Source organism: Anolis carolinensis, chromosome 2, assembly GCF_035594765.1.
Source record: "Anolis carolinensis isolate JA03-04 chromosome 2, rAnoCar3.1.pri, whole genome shotgun sequence".
NCBI lineage: Eukaryota > Metazoa > Chordata > Lepidosauria > Squamata > Dactyloidae > Anolis > Anolis carolinensis.
The window spans coordinates 34220045-34239893 of record NC_085842.1 but is presented as its reverse complement, the minus strand read 5'-3'; the positions used below and the strand labels follow the sequence as shown (position 1 = coordinate 34239893).

The following is a 19849-nucleotide window of genomic DNA, read 5'->3' as shown; positions in this document are numbered from 1 at the left end:
GGCTGCAATAAATCACTGTGACCAAGAAGTCATGAGCTCGAGGCCGGCCCGTGTTGAAGTGAGCACCTGACAATTAATTTTTTTAAAAAAATAGCTCTGCTCGTTGTTGACCTAAGCAACCCGAAAGACAGTTGCATCTGTCAAGTAAGAAAATTTAGGGACCGCTTATGCGGGGAGGCTAATTTAACTGATTTACAACACCGGATGAGGAAGTACTCCATCAAAAAGGACTCGTCGTCACAGTGGATGATGAAGTAGCAGCTCCTCCTGTGGCCGGAATCGAGCATACCCTCACAAAGCTAGAAGCTGGGAAGTTAAATAGCCTCTGTGTCTGTCTGTGGGTTGTTTGTCTAATGGTATTGAATGTTTGCCATATATATGTACATTGTGATCCGCCCTGAGTCCCCTTCGGAGTGAGAAGGGCAGAATATAAATACTGTAAATAATAAAAATAATAATAGAGGCACCCCTAATTTAGTCTGATCAGAGCCACACAGCCACGTTTCCTATGGCTGCCAGCCTGCAGCCAAACAGAGCATGTTGTATTCAGTGGTTCAGCACCTCTGGTTGAAATGAAATAAAATAAATCAGAGTCGTGTCAAATGTGGAAGGAACTGTCTGCCTGGCAGTGAAGGTTTTGTGGATAATAGAGAAGGAGCCCATGCTCAATGGAACAGGTGTGTCTCACAATGAGGAGCAGGCAATTATGTGTCTGGTTATTAGCTGTGCGTATGCCCCGACCCTTTTAAGAAATCGTGAAATGTTGAATCATGCATTATATCAATCTGTGCGCGCCAAGCATTTGGGAGCGACACAGTCGAGCAGAGACTTCTGGAGCCGATTTGCATGGGTCTCTCTTATCAGATTTGCGTGTGCGCATGTGTGTCCCCCCCCCCCCCCCCCCGATGGACGTAGCTTGGAGAAAGATTCTGATAAGGAAACATCGTCGCTGTCAAGAAAACAGCCCTGGAAAAAAGGAGCTGACGAGTCCCCACACTTGGTTTTGGCTCTGCCTAACATCCAGGGATGAGTTGAGCTGTTGGTGCCAGAGGTTGGGCCCCAGGAACATGGGTAGTAAATATAAGGAGTGACAGCCGTCATCACGGAGGAGTGTTGTCCTTTCCCCTCATTCTTGTGAAGGCAAAATAAGCATGTATTTTAGAAGTAGTGGGGAAAGGCTTCCAGGAGAAAGTATGTAATGTACCAGGCGGATGTTGAAGCCATGCCTGCCGGTTAGAAATTAAAAGCTGGTTGCACTGATGGCTCCCTACAGGCTGTGAGTTATAATTGGGTGGAATGAATTTTTAATTGCAACACAGTTGGCATTTTACCAAAAATGTGTCGATTGTAATGTTTTAGAAATACTTAGGTCTTTCGAACCATATGTGTTTGAAAGTAGTCTTTGTGAACCTTTTCTCAGCAAAATCGTGGTATGTTTTGAAATGTGGATACACATCATGACAGTCCCCATAACCATGGGTCTCTCTACACTGTAGAATAAATGCAGTTTGACACCACTTTAACTGCCATGGCTTTCTGCTATGGAATCCTGGTAATAATCATTATAATAACAACTTACTTACTTTACTTAGGCGATCCCTCATTGTCCGAGTATGATGGCCTTCCAAGTATAGTGTCCTGGCGGTGGGTACATAGATTTTATTTATTTTTATTTATTTACAGTATTTATATTCCGCCCTTCTCACCCCGAAGGGGACTCAGGGCGGATCACATTATACACACATAGGGCAAACATTCAATGCCCATAAACACATCAAACAGAGACCGAGACAGACAGACAGATTCTGGCCACAGGGGGGAGCAGCTGCTTCATCATCCACTCTGACGGCACTTCCTCATTCCAGATCGTAAATTAGTTAAACTTGCCTCCCCACTTTTTTATAAGTGGTACCTTCCTACTTGATAGATGCAACTATATTTCGGGTTGCTAGGTCAGCAACTAGCAGGGGCTATTTTTTATTTTTAATTGACGGGTGCTCACCCCGCCACGGGCTGGCCTCGAACTCATGACTTCATGGTTAGAGTGATTTATTGCAGCTGCTCAACAGCCTGCGCCACAGCCCGGCCCCAATCTAGATGATTGTAGAGCCCTATTCTTGACCCGTATGTTCTTCCACAGTGAGAACATTGGTTTCCAGATAAAAGGTGATCCCAGCCAGGGTTAGCTTGACGCGCCTTCCTCTTGGCATGTTTCTCCCTTTTGCTCTCCATTCGTGCCTCTTCAAATTCCACAGCACTGCTGGTCACAGCTGACCTCCAGCTAGAGCACTCAAGGGCCAGGGCTTCCCAGTTCTTGGTGTCTATGCCACAGTTTTTAAGGTTAGCTTTAAGCCCATCTTCAAATCTCTTTTCCTGTCCACCAACATTCCCATTTTTCATTCTTGAGTTGGGAGTAGAGTAACTACTTTGGGAGACGGCAATTGGGCATTCAGACAATGCGGCCAGTCCAGCAGAGTTGATGGCATAGAAGCATCGCTTCAATCCTGGTGGTCTTTGCTTCTTTCAGCACACTGACATTTGTCCACCTGTCTTCCCAAGAGTTTTGCAAGATTTTTCAGAGGCAATGCTGATGGAATTATTCTAGGAATTGAATGTGACGTTTGAAGACAGTCCACGTTTCGCAGGTGTAGAGCAGGGTTAGGAGGACAATAGCTTTGTAAACAAGCACCTTGGTATCCCTACAGATGCCCCGATCCTCAAACACACTCTGCTTCATTCAGAAGAATGTTGCACTCGCAGAGCTCAGGCTGTGTTGTATTTCAGCGTCAATGTTGACTTTTGTGGAGAGTTGGCTACCAAGGTAGCAGAAGTGGTTAACTTTTTCTAACATTATACCATTAAGCAATTTTTCTGGCCTTGCAGAGGGACTGGAAGAGCACTTTGGTTTTCTCACTGTTCAATGAGAGGCCGAGCTTCTTGTATGCTTCTGCGAAGGTGTTTAGAGTGGCTTTTAGGTCTTCTTCCGAATGCGCACAGACTACGTTATCATCAGCATATTGGAGTTCTATAACAGATGTTGTTGTGGCTTTGGTTTTGGCTTTCAGTCTGTTGAGGTTAAATAGTTTGCTATCCGTCCGATAGATGATTTCCACTCCGTTGGGAAGCTTCCCATCAACAAGATGAAGTATCATAGCGATGAAGATGAAGAAAATAATAAGAACAAGAACAATACAACACCACACTGTGCCAATGGGCCCTTCCACGCAGCTCTATATCCCAGAATATCAAGGTAGAAAATCCCAGAATATCTGCTTTGAACTGGGTTGTCTGAATCCACACTGCCATATATTCCAATTCAAAGCAGATAATGTGGGATTTCATTCATCTGTGTGGAAGGGGCCAAAGAAGACTAAAATCTTTGTAAAACTACAGCTCCCAGGATCCCATAGCTATGAGCCTTGTCAGGTGAAGTGATATCAAATTGCATTCATTCTGCACTGTAGATGTATCATGTATGAATACAATTTAAAGGGAAAACCGAAAGCTAAGAGAAGTTCCATCAGCTCTGCTTATTTGAAACTCCCACTGTTTTGACTCTGTTAGCCCTGATTTCAGTTTGTTACATCCTGGTTCTAAAGCCAATGTCTGGTGTGATATAATTTGCATTGAAAACAGTTAAATATCTTTCAAATGAATGTGTTGTCGAAGGCTTTCATGGCCGGAATCACTGGGTTGTTGTAAGTTTTCTGGGCTGTATGGCCATGTTTCAGAAGCATTCTCTCCTGACATTTCACCCACATCTATGGCAGGCATCATCAGAGGTTGGGAGGTCTGTTGGAAACTAGGCAAGTGGGGTTTATATATCTGTGGAAGGTCCAGGGTGGGAGAAAGAACTCTTGTTTGTTGGGGGCAAGTGTGAATGTTGCAATTAATCACCCTAATTAGCATTACCAGTATTAAAAAACTCTAACATCAGGACAGTAAATAAAGAACAACACTCAGAAGACAGGGGAATTCCAGACATGAAACAATCAGGGCCAGCTAACACCTCCCAACAAAAGAATTCCCACAGGCAGGATTCAGCCGGGCTTTGAAGTGGCAAGGCTTTTCAATGCTAATTAAGGTGATTAATTGCAACATTCACCTAGCCTCCAACACTTACCTAGTTTCCAACAACTTTTGAGGATGCCTGCCATAGATGTGGGTGAAACATCAGGAGAGAATGCTTCTGGAACATGGCTATACAGCCCAGAATACTCCCAGCAACCTTGAAAAGTAATGTTTTTAAAAGTAAGGTGTCATGGGCTTCTTGTTAGTAGACCCCAAATTGAAAACCAGAAGCAAAGCAGAAGGATGAAGAAACATTATACTGGAACCAGTTTGACATAATGGTTTGACTGCTGGGCTATAACTCAGGAGATCAGGGCGTGAATCCTTGCCCAGCTATGAAAACCCAAGTAAACACACTTAGCCCTGTGATCGGATTGCCATATATTGGAAATGACTTGAAGACACATGAGAATAGTATATGCTTCTCCCCACATATGCACATATGGCTGTCATATTTCATTTCAGCAAGGCACCCTCATCCATTTGTTTCTTGCCTTCCCTAAAACCTGCACTTAATCTGAATCAGAATATGCAAAGTTTTTTCCCTCGTCAAACTTTTTTTCCGTCTCTTCTAAATGTCTCCCCATTTCTTGCTTGAAAACTTTGTTTCTAATATACCTTGCTTCGCTAAAGCTCTCATTTTTTCTAAAATGAAACATAAGCGTAGATATCTTTAGGTGACTTAAAAACTTCAGTACATCTCATCCGGTGACAGCCGCTCTTTGGCTATATCTGGAAAACGCTTGTATCTGTCAAGCCTTTTGCGGCTCCCCTTCTCATCCCCTAAGTCTGTCTCCTTCTCTTCTCTGGTGTTCAAAGACATCTCGCCTCCTATACAAATGGGAACAAAACCATATGTTTTCTTAGCAGAGGGAACATATTTTCCAAAATAGCAGCAAGGGAAACTTTGCAGTGGAGATTCTTCTAGTGGGAAGGGAGAAGCACTTAAATCAGAGCTCGCTTTAATGGATTGCCCATGCCATCTTTAGAATGGGAATTTCTGTCATTGTTATGTGCCTTTAAGTCATTTCCAACCTGTAGTGTCCTCAAGGTGACCCTATTGCAAGTTTTTTTGACAAGTTTTGTTCAGAAGTAGTTCACCATTGTGGACTTCTTGGACATGAGATGCATCCACATTGTAGAATTAATGCAGTTTGATACCAATTTTAACTGCCATGGATTATTGGCATGGATTCATAAGAGTTTTAGTTTTATAAGGTCTTGAGTTTTCTCAGGGCCCTTCCACACAGCCATATAACTCAGAACATCAAGGCAGAAAATCCCACAAAATCTGCTTTGAACTGGATTATCTGCATCCACACTGCCATATATTCCAGTTCAAAGCAGATAATGTGGGATTTTATTCAGCTGTGTGCAAGAGGCCGCAGTCAAAAATCCTGGTGCTTCATTAGACTACAACTACCATGATCCCATAACATTGAGTCATAGGAGTTAAACTGGTGTCAAACAGCATCAGTTCTCTACTGTAGATGCACCCCAAAAGAGTGTGACTTGCCTGTGGTTTTCCATGGCCAAGATTCGAACAGTGGCCTCCAATGGCAAAGTTCAGTGCTCAAACCGCTATAGTGGGATGTACATTTTGCCTCACATGTGGATTAACTCAGTCAAGCCATGACCCTAAAGTCTGCAAGACTTGAAGAGTGCTATTACTAGCAGTCTTTTGGAAGACACTTCCCATTAGTCCAAGCTGACATAATAGCACATAACAAAGCATGAACTGTGATAATGAGCGGATTTAGCAACGTGAGGGAGTCATCAAGTTGCCCTGCTCGGACTAATTGGAAGATAGTGAACAAATGCACCAGATTCGTTGCTGTTGTCTAGTTAGTGAGCCGATGCATCAGGTATAAATGTGCTCTTTCTGGCAACAAGTAAGTGCTATATCCAGAAAAATATAAAACTATGTCTTACCCGGTGGCTCAGCAGATTAAACTGCTGATTGGACTTGCTGATTGGACGTGCTGATTGGACTTGCTGATTGGACTTGCTGATTGCTGATTGAAAGCTCAGTGGTTCAAATCCGGGGTGAGCTTCCACTATTAGCCACAGCTTCTGCCAACCTAGGATGTGAGTAGATCAATACGTACCACTCCAGTGGAAAGATAACAGTGCGCCATGCAGTTATGCTGGCCACATGACCATGGAGGCGTCTACGGACAACTCCGGCTCTTCAGCTTAGAAATGGAGATGAGCACCAACCCCCAGAGTCGGACACGACTAGACTTAATGTCAGGGGAAAACCTTTACCTATGTTCTACCATCCCAATTCTTCCAACTCAGACTTGTTGGGATGTGGACATTGGTTTGCTTGGTGCCTCAGGGTCCATCTACATTGTAGAATGAATGCAGTTTGACCCCATTTGAACTGCCATGGTTCAATCCTATGGAGAAATGGGAGTTGCAGTTACACAAGGTCTTTAGCCTTCTCTGCCAAAGAGTGCTGGTGGTGCCCCGCGAAACTCCAAATCCCAAGATTCCATCACATTGGGTCATGGCAGTTCAAGTGGTGTCAAACTGCATCAATTCCACAGTGTAGATGTAGTCATGCCGGTCATGTGGTCGGCATGACTGCATGGAGCTCTGTTACCCTCCCGCTGCAGAGGTACCTATTGATCTACTCACATTTGCATGTTTTTGGACTGCTATGTTGGCAGAAGTTGGGGCTAACAGTGGGAGCTTACCCAGCTCCCCGGATTCCAACTGCCAACCTTCCAGTCGGCAAGTTCAGCAGCTCAGTGGTTTAATCCGGTGTGCCACTGGGGGCTCCCTGAATAAATCTACACTGAACCTATAATGCACCCTCAAACTGCATTATAGGGCAGTGTTGATGGGACCTTAGAAAGTTATGGACAGGATCTGGCCAGAGTTCAAAAGTGAATTTGGAGGAGAGGCAGGAAGAGACTAGGTCTGCCAGTTTCCTAGTAAATCTCTTTCCTTCGCTATCTCCCAATCTGTATCTTTTCCCTAGTTCTTTTTTCCTGCTCTTTAGACTTTTCTCTCTCTGGCTTTCCCTTTCTCTATCTTGCCTTAAAACCCTATGCTATTTGCTAACCTAAATCTCAGAAGCGGAATATATTAGGCGAAGGACGTACATACTGACTTAGTTTGCATAATTATTGCTGAATTTCTCAGTTGCTGTTCCTTTCCCTGTGTGTCTGTCTCAGCAGCCCTCTATCCTTCCTTTACACGCCGCGTAAGTGTGATCCTTCAAAATCAGCTCGGGCTTATCGGGCTCAAGTTAATAAAAAAGGAATTTTCTGCCAGCTTAAGAATGAATCCTCAAAGTCTCTCTTTGAGGTAGGAGGCGGTTAAGGTGCCAGCAACAGAATTAGTTGCTTGGGCCGCCCACACATCCCATCTTGTGAGAGTAGCAATGGGATTTCCCCTCCCTCTAAAGATATACAATTTTGAAATTCTTTGGCTCTTTGCGCCAAACTGCAGGGGTGGCCAGAGCTGGAGAGGCTGCTGAGTAAGCAATGCTTAAGCAATGCAGTCAAAAGCCTCTGCATTCAATCCAGGGACAATGTGGCCCGTCCCTTTGTCCGGGAAGTAGCTCCGCAGCGGCTTTTGTGAGCCTGATGTGATGGAGCCGGCAGCATCTCAGAGGGCACGATCCAAAGTGGTCCCAGGTTGCTGTTTCTCCCAGCAAGAAGCTCCATAGATAGGTTGATGGGATCCCTCTCTTCTTCACACTCATCTGTATTGCAGGGCTGGAAGCTGCCAAATGCAAGGTGCAGCGTATCTTGTGCCAAGTTGCTCGAAAGGTGCTCTCTCTTGCAAACAAGGTAGGCAACACCAAGGAAGAAACAGAATTGTTGGAAGTATGCCTTGCACGATTTCAGCATGCAAAGTCTCAGCTGTGTATGTGTTTCCTTTGTTGTTTTGGGACCAGATCTTGGAAAGCTAAACAAACTTAACATGAGAAAAAGCTGGCCCTGCTTTCTTCTAAATTGTGAGAGTGTATGGATAGTATCAGAACATGTTTACTAAAGCTTTCGGGATGTAATTATACAAATCCGCACATGAGCATGGTTTTCCATTATTTGAACTTGTTCAGTGGTGTAATGTATTTGCAGTCTTATTATTTGCCAGCTTAAATGGATCCATTTGACTTTACTATACCCTTCCCTGAAAGCATTACATATAAGACAGGATGTTTTAATAGATATTTTAATACATAAAATAAAGAGGAATAGAGGAAGGGACGTTCTTTCAGACCAAGTGCTGAATTTAGTTGGTGGGGACTCCAGTGATGAATGAGGCTGAAGGGAAAAGATGGAACCAAAAATACCACTATATTTTTAGCAAAAAGCTATTACTCTCCACAGCGAAGCCTTGGAGAAGCATTTCAAACTTTTAGAATTGGAGAGGGGAGGCATGCAGATAGCTGCCCATGTCCCAGTCAGTGCAAGAAGTTGGAGATACCTTTCTAGAAGCTTAAAATATAATAGTTTCATTACTATGAAAGCTCTGGGCTTCTTTCAATGGCCAAATGACACCATGGAGAAGGATACAGTAGAGTCTTGCTCATCCAACCTTTTCTTATCCAGTGTTTTGTATTATCCAACGCAGCCTGCCTTTTAGTAGTCAGTGTTTTTGTAGTCAATGTTTTCAATACATTGTGATGTTTTGGTGCTAAATTGGTAAATACAGTAATTATTACATAACATTACTGTGTATTGAACTGCTTTTTCTGTCAATTTGTTGTAAAACATGATGTTTTGGTGCTTAATTTGTAAAATCATAACGTAATTTGATGTTTAATAGGCTTTTCCTTAATTTCTCCTTATTATCCAACATTTTCGATTATCCAACATTCTGCCAGCCCGTTTATGTTGGATAAGCGAGACTGTACTGTATATGGCCATCTGATTTTATTATAAGTAGCCTTGAGATCTTTGGATATAAGGCAGTGAGAGCTATTCAGCTCGTTGCCTGGGAGTATGATGAAGTCTCCTTCTCTGGATGTTTTTAAGCAGAGGCTGGATGGATATCTGTTGGGTTTGTTTTGATTGTGTTCCTGCATGGCAGAATGGGGTTGGACTGGATGGTTCTTGAGGTCTCTTTCAGCTCTATGATTCTATAACAGTGGTGCAACGGGTTAAACCACTGAGCTGCTGAAATTGCTGAATGGAAGGTTGGTGGTTCGAGTCTGCAGGATGGGGTGAGCTTCTGCCGTTAGCCCCATCTTCTGCCAATCAAGCAGTTTGAAAGCAAGCAAATGTGAGTTGATCAATAGGTACTGCCTCGGCAGGAAGGTAAACAGTGCTCCATGCAGTCATGGCAGTCACATGACCTAGGAGATATTTACGGATAATGCAGGTTCTTCAGCTTAGAAATGGAGATGATAAAAAAGATTTAAAAAAATACACAAATCAGTGCTGGAGAGGCTGTCAGGAAATAGGGTCATATCTTCATATGTGGTGGTCATGTAAAAATATACAAAATTTTTGGGAAATGATATTTAAAGAAATAAGAGCAATAGTAAAAATAGAGATAATGAATACACCTAAACCAGCATTATTACTTATGCATGACAATATCCTCTCACAAGAGGAGAAAGATTTGGTTTCTAATTTGATAACTGCAGCAAAATTGCTAATAGCAAAAAACTGGAAAGAAAAAAAGGAAATCCAATTAGAAGAATGGTACAGGGAAATTTGGAACATAGCAATTAATGTTAAGCTGACTTGCAATATTAAAATTAAAAAGGGAATATTGAAACAAACAGATTTTTGGAATATATGGAGAAAATGTATTGAGTATATTTTTAATGAGGGAAAGGGGTATAAGCCAGCAACAGAGACAATGAAATTTTGGACTTGTGAAACAGTATGTGTTTGGTTGGTCCTGGTGAAGGTGGCACAAAATAAGGGGAAGGGGGAAAAGGGGAAAAGGTATAATAATAATAACAATAATAATAAATAAAACATGTATAAGTAGATAAAAGTAGTAGTAGTAGAGAGATATGCAGTAAAGTTGTAATGGAAAAGTCTAAAACTGATAAGAAATATGCTTAAAGATGTTTTGATTTTGATTTTTCTTTATTGTTGGATTGTATACAATATGATCTGTTTAAGATACTGTAAAATGAGGAAAGAATGTATACTTATACATTTTGAATTATAAATTATTAATAATAATATTAATAATAAAACATTATAAGTAGATAAAAGGTGTGTAGTAGAGAGATATGTAGTAAAGTTGTAATGGAAAAGTTAAAAAAAACTGATAAGAAATATGCTTAAAGATGTTTTTGATTTTTTTTACTGTCGGATTGTATACAACATGGTATGTTTAAGATATTGTACAATGAGAAGAATGTAAACTTATACATTCTGATTGATAAATTAATAAAAAAAAATTAAAAGAAAGAAATGGAGATGAGCGCCAACCCTCAAGAGCCAGAAGGGAAGGCATTTACTTTTTCTGTGTTTCTAGGCATTAAATGTTTGTCTTGTGTTGGATATGCTGGAATCCGCCCTGAGTTCCTTCAGAGAGATAGGGCAGAATACAAATAAATTGTTGTTGTTATTATTATAGGTTGTGATTTAAATATTTTAATAAATACAGTCTGAGGAATCATAGATTTGACCCCTGGGCTTGAGATTCCCGATTTCTGACATTGCAGCTCACTGATGCAAAGCATTGGCTGTTCTTTCTTCTCTGCACCATAATCAGAAATTGAGTTCCTACATACACATTTCCAAATGACATTTAATAAATGATGTTTTTTTTTTAAACAGGGTAATATCATTTCGACCTACAGTTGTCTTTCTCAGGGGAGTCCAAAGCACACACATTTCTTCCAGCCAGGATACATCCATTATCCAGGTGAGTTCTTCTAATTTAAAGGTAAAGGTAAAGGTTTTCCCCTGACATTAAGTCTAGTCATGTCCGACTCTGCGGGGTTGGTGCTCATCTCCATTTCTAAAACAAATAGCTGGTGTTGTCCTTAGACACCTTCAAGGTAATGTGACCTGTATGACTGCATAGAGGTTGCCTATTTATTTCTGACTAGCAAAATAAGCAATAATAATTCTTTAGGATTGGAGCAATGCTCCATCTGGTTCAATATCCTCTTTCCCACTTTGGGCCCTAATGAATTAGCCAATTATTTTTTGCTGTAAAGAAATAGATGCTGGGCTTTGTTGGCCTTTGGTCTGATCCAGCAGGGGACATCATTTACCAGGGTATTTAATTATTTAAGCTTATGTTTCTAGTCCTCATGATTAGAGAAGGAAAAAGAATCTATACCATTGATAACCCATGCTTTTGTTGGATTCTGGCAGCTGTAACCTTCACCTTTGTAGCCAAATCCATGTAGATGGATTCATATACTGTACAGTGCAGATTATAGCCTTAGGATGGAACTACACTGCCATATAATCCCATTTCTGAATCCAAATTATCTGCTTTGAACTGGATTATAGGAGTCTACATTGCCATATAATCCAGTTCAAAGCAGATAATCTGGAGTCAGAAACTGGATTATATGGCAGTATAGATGGGGTCTTAATACTTATGACAAGAACTCAGGGACCTCTTAGCATTGGAGATCACTGAGTTTCGGAGCACAGAAATAAAACCACTGAAGACATTAGTATCACTACCTATAACATGTCACATGGGAATGACAAGGACAATGTATCTCTTCTTTTGAAAGTAATGCCTGACATTACTATTACGTTTCATTACATTCCATTACGTCTGTATCATTAGCAATAATTTCTCATTACTTATGAGGAATTAAACATGCTTTCCAAGTTTATTTTGAGAGGCTTTTAAATCAAATCATTTCCTGCGTTCCTATTTCAGGTTGGTCTTTTTAAAAAAGAAACTAAAATATTACAAAAGAGCGAGAGTTAACCCAGCTAGCTTTATCTGCTGATGCTTTTAAATTGTATTATTTTGATTTTATGTTATATGTGTTGACAGGGGCTGTTGTTATAATTTTATGTGACTTGTTTTATCCTTATGTACTGTTTTTTTACTTACTGTATGTTATATGTGCACCCTGGAGTGCCTTTGTAAGCTACCCCGAGTACCTTTGGGGAGATGGTGGCAGGTTATAAATAAAGTTTATTATTTTTATTAAATAAATAAAATATAGAGGGGAAATAAAAACCCCTCATATCTGTGGGGGATATATTGCTAAATTTCTTGTGGGAATAGAGAGCTGGATAATATTGTATTTTTTTGATTGGAAGACACACATTAATTTCAGTGCCACCGAGGGAAAAAGTGCTGTGTGTGTGTGTGTGTGTGTGTGTATGTGTATAGAGTACCAGTGTATAGAGTACCAGTGAGTCTAAATCACCCCATTTTTAGATACACTTATATGGGGGGAAAGCGTGTCTTAAAACTGAAGAAATACAGCAGTAAACACTATTGAAATGAATGAGTTCTGCCAAAAGTTACTATATAGTTACTGTATAGGCCCATTCCACACAGCTGAATAAAATCCCACATTTTCTGCTTTCAACTGGGATATATGGCAGAGTGGGCTTTTTTGTGTGTGTGTCAGGAGCAACCGGAATTGCTTCTGGAGTGAGAGAATTGGCTGTCTGCATGGACGTTGCCCAGGGGACGCCCAGATGTTTTGATGTTTTACCATCCTTGTGGGAGGCTTCTCTCATGTCCCCGCATGGAGCTGGAGCTGATAGAGGGAGCTCATCCACGCTCTTCCCGGGTGGGATTCGAACCTGGCAGCCTTCAGGTCAGCAACCCAACCTTCAAGTCACAAGGCTTTTATCCCCTAGGCCACCGGAGGCTCCTACTGTGGACTAGCAGATATTGTGGATTATTCTGTCTTGATATTCTGGGTTATATGGCTGTGTTGAAAGGCCTATAGTCTGTGGAAGACCTAGAAGGTTCCTAGAGAGGTATCTTCTCTGGGAATTTGCTAATTCCTCCAGTGAGATTCTAGTAACTTTCGGCCAAAGCATACTACAGAGTCACATGGAGCAGGGTTTCTTAAACCTTTTTCAATTGTGAGCTCTTTATGCCTAAAAAATGTTTACAATGGTCTGAGTATGTAGAAATAAAAATTGGTATAAAAATACAACTCTCACAGATAATAAATCAGCATTTGCAAGGCTTGCTAAACAGGCTGATTTTAGTTTTTTATGAAGTATAGCTGAAGCATTTTCTTCAGTGTGTTGTAAATACTGCATGTTGTTAACAGATACATGCAAATGTCAAAACTTTTTACTGTTGCCAAAAAATTTCAGGACCCCAATATCAAGCAGTTCGAGGCTAGGACCCACAGTTTATGAAGCAATGCCATGGAGGACTTAGAAATTCCTAAAGAGGACATATTTTAATGTGTTGTTGAAGGTTTTCATGGCCGGAATCACTAGGTTGCTGTGAGTTTTCCAGGCTGTATGGCCATGTTCCAGAAGCATTCTCTCTTGATGTTTCACCCACATCTATGGCAGGCATCCTCAGAGGTTGTGAAGTCTGTTGGAAACTGGACAGGTGAGGTTTATATATCTGTGGAATAATGTCCAGGATGGGAGGAAAAAACTCTTGTCTGTTTGAGGCAAGTATGAATGTTGCAGTTGACCAGCTTGATTAGCAATGAATAACCTTGCAACTTTTATTATTTTTAGTTTTGATTAGCATTGAATAGGCTTGCAGCTTCAAAGCCTAAAATCAGAACAGTACATAAAGAACATCACTCAGAGAACAGCGGTATTCCAGACAGGAAGCAATCATGGCCAGCTAACACCTCCCAATAAAGGATTCCCATAGGCAGGGAGCAGCCAGGTTTAAAACTGCTAGGCCATTCAGTGCTAATCAAGATGGACAGTTGCAACATTCACACCTGCCTCAAACAGACAAGAGTTTTTTCTCCCACCCTGGACACTCCACAAATATATAAACCCCCACTTGCCTAGTTTCCAACAGACCTCACAACCTCTGAGAATGCCTGCCATAGATGGGGCAAAACATCAGGAGAGAATGCTTCTGAAACATTGCCATACAGCCCAGAAAACTCACAGCAATCCAGGACATATTTTGTTGGTGTAGGTAGATCAAACCCCTTACAGGTCCCAGGAGTCTGGAGCTTGTACTGTATACTGTACTTGCTTCTCAGCACAATGAATTACTTTGGAACATTGCTTTCCTGAACTCTTTTCAATTCTTATGCCCTGGGAACTTTACCTTGCCTACAGGTGAAGCTCCCATGTTTCCTGCCGATCTCAGGAGCCAGCATATTTCCACTTCCCTTGGGATCTGACGATAGGCGGAGAAGCGCTTTCTCCCAAACCCAGCCCTCTTCCTGCCAGCAGACAGCTATTCCTGATCAGGGGACTTGTTATCAATATTTCATGCCTGCTGCTTCTAAATTATGCAGCTCTCAGCTATTAAACTACTAAAGTGCCTAATTTTGTGAGGAAGAAGATAAATGAGCTGTGAAGTTGTCCCAGCTGACAAGATTTCAGAGGGGGGTGTTTCATGCTTGGAGGGCCAATTAAAAAACGTCTGGTGGGGCTCAGAGCACATGGCAAAAAGAGCCCGGGTCTCCCTGCGGGCATCAAAGTCAGGGCAGGAGGTCTAGGCAAATTAAAACACCCAGTCCCAAAGGCAGATGCTCTTTGCCTGCTCTCTTTCCTCATCCCACAGTGATGGAATGAGCGGTGACTTTAAAGCTGGCTCCGATTCAGACTCGTTGATATTGGCAGCCAAAATGATGCGGCAGAGAAGACCCTTGAGTAGAACAAGCAGGATGGCAAGCTCATTTGCTGGGAAATGAGGGGAGCTGCTGTGCTTCTCTGGTTGTAACAGCACTTTGATTCATAGAGATCATAGGATCATAAAGTTGGAAGAGACCACAAGGACCACTCCAGCCCCTTCTACTCTGCCATATAAAATCCAGATTCTCTGCTCTGAACTGGATTATGTTGCAGTGTAGACTTATATAATCCAGTTCAAAGCAGAGAATGTGGATTATTTGCCTCGATAAGGTAGTGTAGAATTGGTCTCAATCCAATCCCATTCTGCCATGCAGGAAAATACAATCAAAACATTCTTGACAGATGGCCATTCAGCCTCTGCTTAAAAACCTCTGGAGAAGGAGACTCCACCACATTCAAAGGCAACATTTTCCACTATCAAGCACCTCTTACAGTTAGGAAATTCTTTCTTATGTTTAAGTGGAATATTATTTTTTGCAGTTTGAATCCATTGCTCTATGTCCTAGTCTCCAGAGCAGCAGAAAACAAGTTTTTCACCTCATCAATGTGACATCCTTTCAAATACATAAACATTGCTATCATGACCCCACTCAGCCTTTGTTTTCTCCAACTAAATCTACGAAGCTCTCTCAGCCATTCCTCATAGGCCTTGGCTTCCAGACCTTTGATAATTTTGGTTTCCCTTCTCTGGACATGTTACAAATTGTCAAATGTCCCTCTTGAATTGTGATGACCAGAACTGAATACAGATCAGCAAGCAAAGCTTTTATAGTAGGAAATGAATATTATGTTTTGCTGACATATCTTGTTTAAACAGCTATTAAAAGCTCAGGATGGAGGCTGGTTGGCAACCTGACGTCAAAATGCAGCTTTTAGGAAGAAAGTAGCAGCTTTCATAACCAAAGCTTACTCCTCCCATCACTTGATTTCATCTTCCTGCCACGGAGTGGGATTGAGAGCCAATTACTTAATGTATTGATCAGATGAGTCAGAGCTTTCCAAACATTTCATGTTGGTGGCACTCTTTTTAGACATGCAGCACTTTGCCACACAGTAATTCAGTTTTTACTAGCAAACCAGAGAAAAACAATCCATAATAAGAGATATGGTCATATGCATAAATTGTAATAACGAAACGTATCAGGATACAACATATCGGATGAAAACCTTTCATTTATAATTTTTGTAATATATGATTTGTAAGGGAGCCCCCGGTGGCGCAGCAGATTAAACCACTGGGCTGCTGAACTTTCTTACCGAAAGGTTGGCAGTTCGAATCCGAAGAGTGGGGTGAGCACCCACTGTTAGCCCAAGCTTTTGCCAACCTAGCAGTTCCAAAACATGCAAATGTGAACAAAACAATAGGTACAAACAACGCTGGCTCTTCGGCTTAGAAATGGAGATGAGCACCAACCACCAGAGTCAGACACGACTAGACTTAATATCAGGGGAAAACTTTTACCTTTACTTTACTATGATTTATAAGATATTAACATACATTTCCAAGATTTTTGTCATTTCCTGTTCCATTCGTGCGACATATCAGTACACTTCAGCTGACACACTGACATGTTGTGACACACAGTTTGGAAAACTCTTGAGTTGAGCATCAAAAGTTATAAAGTCAACCCTTCACATTCACTGGGGTTAAAGGCACAGGACTTTGTGAAAGTCAGCCCCTCCCCCCAAATAAAGAAATCACTACAGCTAAAAACTCAGGAAATAAACTGGCCTTTATCTAGTACCACAGTCCGGTAGAACACCATAAATTTGTCTAAAGAGAGTGTACTACTTTTGGAGTGCCATCACCAAGACGATCTTCTCTCCTGAATGCACATGGCTTCTCTCCAAAGGCAGTGGCACCATCAGGAGGCTGTCCACTAAAGACTTTGGTGTCTATAAGGCAGGCATGGGCAAACTTCGGCCCTCCAGGTTGTTAGGAATTGTGAGTGTAGAACTCCAAAACACCTAAAGGGCCGAGGCTTGCCCATGCCTACTATAAGGGGTTCATGTGCATGCATTGATATTGCTCACCATTTGTTACTACATTCAATCCTCCACTTTTGGAGAAATGCAAAAATTGTGAATAATACTAATTGTTCTGGGGGCGGCGACGGCCAACAGGAAGCTCTGGCGTGGACTGGTCAATGAGGTCACAAAGAGTCAGAAACAACTATGTGAATGAAGAAGAAGAAGAATTGTTTTAGAGCCCCCGATGGCACAGCAGGTGAAACTACTGAACTGCTGAACTTGCTGACTGAAAGGTTGGTGATTCGAATCCGGGGAGTGGAGTGAGTTTCTGCTATTAGCCCCATCTTATGCCAATCTAGCAGTTCGAAAATATGCAAATGTGAGCAGATCAATAGGTATTGCTCCGGTGGGAAGGTAACAGCGCTCCATGCAGTCATGCCGGCCACATGACCTTGGAGGTGTCTACGGAATTGCCAGCTCTTCAGCTTAGAAATGGAGATGTGCACCAACCCCAGAGTTGGACACGACTAGACTTAACGTCAGGGGAAAACCTTTACCTAATTGTTTTGGACCTGAGATCCCTCCTGTCTAGACATTTCAGGGTCCTTCAGCATGACTTATGGTTCACTTCCTCTGGTCTGCATGATTATAGAATAGCCTTAAGGTAAATGTAAAGGTTTTCCCCTGACGTTAAGTCCAGTCTTGACCGACTCTGGGGATTGGTGCTCATCTCCATTTCTAAGCCGAAGAGCTGAAGTTGTCCGTAGACACCTCCAAGGTCATGTGGCCGGCATGACTGCATGGAGCATCGTTACCTTCCCGCCGGAGTGATACCTATTTATCTACTCACATTTGCATGTTTTCGAACTGCTAGGTTGGCAGGAGCTGGGGCTAACAGCAGGCACTCATTCCGCTCCTGGGATTTGAACCTGGGACCTTTTGGTCTGCAAGTTCAGCAGTTCAGCGCTTTAACACAATGGTATTCTCTCCACAAATCTCTACATTCTCTATTGTTCCTCTGTGATCACTTTTTGGCAGAAGTCACCCCTGGAATACCTAGAGGTTCCTAGAGAGAACGTATTTAATCAAATCCATGAATAATCAAATCTGCAAATGTGGAGGGACGGCTAATTGCGTTTGTTCAGCGCTCCAGTTTATGTAGAGTGGCTAAGATTCTTCCTGCGCATAACCACAATACTGCCTTGAAATCGATTGTGAAAATAGAGCATGAAAATATAGTTCATGTCATTATAAAATAAATATAGTGAATACGTTCTAAGTATATTAGCTGTATTTTCATGCTCTATTTCAACAAGTTTTTTTTTTTAAAAAAAATAATCCATTGTACCTTGCATTTAGGGAGTTGTGGTATATTGTCACCCTGTCGAAATTATTAGGAATAGAATAGGAATACACCAGGCATGGGCAAACTTCGGCCCTTCAGGTGTTTTGGACTCCAACTCCCACCATTCCTCACAGCCTCAGGCCCTTTCCTTTTCCCCCTCAGCTGCTTAAGCGGCTGAGGGGGAAAAGGAAAGGGCCTGAGGCTGTAAGGAATGGTGGGAGTTGGAGTCCAAAACACCTGAAGGGCAGAAATTTATCCATGCCTGCTCTACACTATAGAATTAATTCCGTTTGACATTTGAGAGGGTTGAGTATATTTGAGTTTCAGTGGGGGGTGGTGGCATGGGGACTTTCGGGAACTGGAGTAATAGCTTTGGGACCACACAAGCCCTAGTATTCATTTTGTTGTTATTTTTGAGTTGCAGGAAATGGCGCTCTTTCTTTCCCCTTACTTGGTTGCAAGTAATATTACACTATGTAACGAAATTTGAAACATTTTCTGTTCCTGGTTTGTAAGTGTTATTTCCTGTTTAATTGTGCGGTACTTACTTTGAAAGTACAGTGTTCCCTCACTTAAAGCTGGGGTTAGGTTCCAGGACCACCTACAATAAGTGAAAATCCGCAAAGCAGGGACACTATATTTATTTTAATATTTAGACATTATTTTAGTAGTTATACACCAAGTCTTTATCAAGCAGTCGTGTGTTGATAAATTGCCTCCTTCTCCTCCTGTTGCTGCATGGGTTCCTTTTCTCTCACTTTGGCTTCTTCTTCCTCCCTTCCTTAGGCTGTAAATTGTAATTTCTTATGATTTATAATAGTCTTTTAGAGTTTACTAGTTGTGCCCGGCCACGCGTTGCTGTGGCGAAGTATGGTAGAAGGGCCTTGAGTCTACACTGCCATATAATCCAGTGCAAATTAGATAATCTGTGGAAGAAGCCTAAGTGAGGCCTAAATCTGCCTGTCCCCTAACTGAACCCTGGCTGTCCCTTGGCTGAGTTGGTTGCTAGGAGACCAAGTGGGCAGAGATTAGCCCTCTAAACTGGCAGCAATTGGATAAAAACAATTATTGCTCTCCCTCTAATCAGGACTTTATTCTTCTTTTATTTTTGTTGTATCAACCTAGAGGCGTGGATGATGGGTTGTGTTGTCAAATTTCGAGGTTGGGGGGCCTGTAGTTTTGTTGTTTTGTGGGTCGCTGTGATGCCATCACTCATTTATATATATAGATTGAAAAACCGCAAAACACCGAATCCGTGAAAAGTGAACTGTGAAGTAGTGAGGGAACACTGTAGTTGTTCTACTCCAGAAACTTTGTTTTTGTGGCTGCCACAAATTATGTTGAATTGATTGAGTCTCTATGAGATATTCATTGAAAAGCTATACCAAATTGTACTGCAGGATGTCCTGAAAAAACAAAGTCTTTGCAGTTTAGTACACTTTCCCCATGTTTTTATGATAGAGCCAATTAGGGAATAACATTTCAAACCCAGGGATAAAAATTGTGTTAGATAGTGTTATTGTTAAATGCAGGATCGGTAGCGTTTTCCTTCTGCACTTGTCCGCGATCACTAATGATTGGCTACTGAGATAAGCAATGAGCACCGGTTAACACTTGGATACACAAAAGGGTCACGTATCACATGTGTTGAACTTGAACCAGACCCAATATCCCCAGGTGGGGTGGGAAATTCCATCTTGCAATCATCTTCCTGGGTCCGAGTCAAAGCCAACAAACT

The 19849-nt window shown here is 41.8% G+C and overlaps 1 protein-coding gene across 6 annotated transcripts in view; it reads left to right on the top strand.

The window, feature by feature from the left end:
- Window positions 1-19849, top strand: part of klhdc8b (kelch domain containing 8B) — a 74739-nt gene that overhangs the window by 6511 nt on the left and 48379 nt on the right. For 2 of the 6 annotated variants that reach the window (XM_003228791.4, XM_008122613.3), the window contains exons 1-2: window positions 7541-7877; window positions 10839-10926. The exons of 1 other annotated variant lie outside the window; for it this stretch is intronic. The gene's annotated coding sequence lies outside the window, so the exon portion shown is untranslated. Of the gene's footprint in view, window positions 1-7540; window positions 7878-10838; window positions 10927-19849 lie in introns of those variants that run through there. 3 more of the 6 variants (XM_062973761.1, XM_062973759.1, XM_062973760.1) reach the window with 2 other exon arrangements.